Source organism: Oncorhynchus mykiss, unplaced genomic scaffold (genome assembly GCF_013265735.2).
Source record: "Oncorhynchus mykiss isolate Arlee unplaced genomic scaffold, USDA_OmykA_1.1 un_scaffold_119, whole genome shotgun sequence".
Taxonomy (NCBI): domain Eukaryota; kingdom Metazoa; phylum Chordata; class Actinopteri; order Salmoniformes; family Salmonidae; genus Oncorhynchus; species Oncorhynchus mykiss.
This window is the reverse complement of record NW_023493660.1, coordinates 1837635-1841598: the sequence shown is the minus strand read 5'-3', so window position 1 is coordinate 1841598 and position 3964 is coordinate 1837635.

Here is a 3964-nt window from a genome sequence, read left to right as displayed (position 1 = left end):
AAGCTATCCTACAGTCCACTTCATCTATCCCCAAGCTATCCTACAGTCCATCTATCCCCAAGCTATCCTACAGTCCATCTATCCCCAAGCTATCCTACAGTCCATCTATCCCCAAGCTATCCTACAGTCCACTTAATCTATCCCCAAGCTATCCTACAGTCCATCTATCCCCAAGCTATCCTACAGTCCACTTCATCTATCCCCAAGCTATCCTACAGTCCACTTCATCTATCCCCAAGCTATCCTACAGTCCAATTCATCTATCCCCAAGCTATCCTACAGTCCACTTCATCTATCCCCAAGCTATTCTACAGTCCACTTCATCTATCCCCAAGCTATCCTACAGTCCACTTCATCTATCCCCAAGCTATCCTACAGTCCACTTCATCTATCCCCAAGCTATCCTACAGTCCACTTCATCTATCCCCAAGCTATCCTACAGTCCACTTCATCTATCCCCAAGCTATCCTACAGTCCACTTCATCTATCCCCAAGCTATCCTACAGTCCATCTATCCCCAAGCTATCCTACAGTCCACTTCATCTATCCCCAAGCTATCCTACAGTCCATCTATCCCCAAGCTATCCTACAGTCCATCTATCCCCAAGCTATCCTACAGTCCATCTATCCCCAAGCTATCCTACAGTCCACTTCATCTATCCCCAAGCTATCCTACAGTCCATCTATCCCCAAGCTATCCTACAGTCCACTTCATCTATCCCCAAGCTATCCTACAGTCCATCTATCCCCAAGCTATCCTACAGTCCATCTATCCCAAAGCTATCCTACAGTCCATCTATCCCCAAGCTATCCTACAGTCCATCTATCCCCAAGCTATCCTACAGTCCATCTATCCCCAAGCTATCCTACAGTCCACTTCATCTATCCCCAAGCTATCCTACAGTCCATCTATCCCCAAGCTATCCTACAGTCCACTTCATCTATCCCCAAGCTATCCTACAGTCCACTTCATCTATCCCCAAGCTATCCTACAGTCCATCTATCCCCAAGTTATCCTACAGTCCACTTCATCTATCCCCAAGCTATCCTACAGTCCACTTCATCTATCCCCAAGCTATCCTACAGTCCACTTCATCTATCCCCAAGCTATCCTACAGTCCACTTCATCTATCCCCAAGCTATCCCACAGTCCACTTCATCTATCCCCAAGCTATCCTACAGTCCACTTCATCTATCCCCAAGCTATCCTACAGTCCATCTATCCCCAAGCTATCCTACAGTCCACTTCATCTATCCCCAAGCTATTCTACAGTCCATCTATCCCCAAGCTATCCTACAGTCCATCTATCCCAAGCTATCCTACAGTCCATCTATCCCCAAGCTATCCTACAGTCCACTTCATCTATCCCCAAGCTATCCTACAGTCCATCTATCCCCAAGCTATCCTACAGTCCACTTCATCTATCCCCAAGCTATCCTACAGTCCACTTCATCTATCCCCAAGCTATCCTACAGTCCACTTCATCTATCCCCAAGCTATCCTACAGTCCATCTATCCCCAAGCTATCCTACAGTCCATCTATCCCCAAGCTATCCTACAGTCCATCTATCCCCAAGCTATCCTACAGTCCACTTCATCTATCCCCAAGCTATCCTACAGTCCACTTCATCTATCCCCAAGCTATCCTACAGTCCATCTATCCCCAAGCTATCCTACAGTCCATCTATCCCCAAGCTATCCTACAGTCCACTTCATCTATCCCCAAGCTATCCTACAGTCCACTTCATCTATCCCCAAGCTATCCTACAGTCCACTTCATCTATCCCCAAGCTATCCTACAGTCCACTTCCTCTATCCCCAAGCTATCCTACAGTCCACTTCATCTATCCCTAAGCTATCCTACAGTCCACTTCATCTATCCCCAAGCTATCCTACAGTCCACTTCATCTATCCCCAAGCTATCCTACAGTCCACTTCATCTATCCCCAAGCTATCCTACAGTCCACTTCATCTCTCCCCAAGCTATCCTACAGTCCACTTCATCTATCCCCAAGCTATCCTACAGTCCATCTATCCCCAAGTTATCCTACAGTCCACTTCATCTATCCCCAAGCTATCCTACAGTCCACTTCATCTATCCCCAAGCTATCATACAGTCCACTTCATCTATCCCCAAGCTATCCTACAGTCCACTTAATCTATCCCCAAGCTATCCCACAGTCCACTTCATCTATCCCCAAGCTATCCTACAGTCCACTTCATCTATCCCCAAGCTATCCTACAGTCCATCTATCCCCAAGCTATCCTACAGTCCACTTCATCTATCCCCAAGCTATCCTACAGTCCACTTCATCTATCCCCAAGCTATCCTACAGTCCATCTATCCCCAAGCTATCCTACAGTCCATCTATCCCCAAGCTATCCTACAGTCCACTTCATCTATCCCCAAGCTATCCTACAGTCCATCTATCCCCAAGCTATCCTACAGTCCACTTCATCTATCCCCAAGCTATCCTACAGTCCATTTCATCTATCCCCAAGCTATCCTACAGTCCACTTCAATTTATCAATAACAGCTGGTGCGCAATGTCATATATTAAGGAAGTCTGGTATTGCTCACCTGAGGTAGAGTACCGCATGATAAGCTGTAGACCACACTATCATACATAGAGAGTTCTCATCTATGTTATTCGTAGCCATCTTTTTACCACCACAAACTCATGCTGGCGCTAAGACCGCACTCAACCAGCTGTACAAGGCCATAATCAAACAAGAAAATGCTCACCCTGAAGCGGCACTCCTAGTGGCCGGGGACTTTAATGCAGGCAAACTTAAATCCGTTTTACCTAATTTCTACCAACACGTCACATGCAACCAAAGGAAAAAACTCTAGACTACCTTTACTCCACAAACAGAGGTACATACACAGTTATCCCTCGCCCTCCATTTGGCAAATTAAACCATAACTCTATCTTCCTGCTTACAAGCAAACGCTAACGCAGGAAGTACCAGTGACTCGCTCAATACAGAAGTGGTCAGTTGACGCGGATGCTACGCTACAGGACTGTTTTGCTAGCACAGACTGGAATATGTTCCGGGATTCATCCAATGGTATTGAGGAGTATACCACCTCAGTCACCGGCTTCATCAATAAGTGCATTGACAACGTCGTCCCCACAGTGACCGTACATACAGTGGGGCAAAAAACTTATTTAGTCAGCCACCAATTGTGCAAGTTCTCCCACTTAAAAAGATGAGAGAGGCCTGTAATTTTCATCGTAGGTACACTTCAACTATGACAGACAAAATGAGAAAAACTAAATCCAGAAAATCACATTGTAGGATTTTTTATTTATTTATTTGCAAATTATGGTGGAAAATAAGTATTTGGTCAATAACAAAAGTTTATCTCAATACTTTGTTATATACCTTTTGTTGGCAATGACAGAGGTCACACATTTTCTGTAAGTCTTCACAAGGTTTTCACACACTGTTGCTGGTATTTTGGCCCATTCCTCCATGCAGATCTCCTCTAGAGCAGTGATGTTTTGGGGCTGTTGCTGGGCAACACAGAGTTTCAACTCCCTCCAAAGAAAGAAGCGTTTTTTCTTAAGGCCACCAGACTGTTAAATAGGCATCACTAGGCGGCTTCCACCCGGTTACGTAACCCTGCACATTAGAGGCTGCTGACCCATATGCATTGACTTGAAATCACTGGTCACTTTAATAATGGAACACTTTAATAATGTTTACATATTTTTGCTTTACTCATCTCATATGTATATACTGTATTCTATTCTACTGTATTTTAGTCAATGCCACTCTGACATTGCTCATCTTAATATTCATATATTACTTAATTTCATTATTTTACTTGTAGGTTGTGTGTATTGTTGTGAATTGTTAGATATTGCTGCACTGTTGGAGCTACAAACACAAGCATTTAGTCAGATATTACTCCACTGTTGGAGCTAGAAACACAAGCATTTCGCTACAATAACA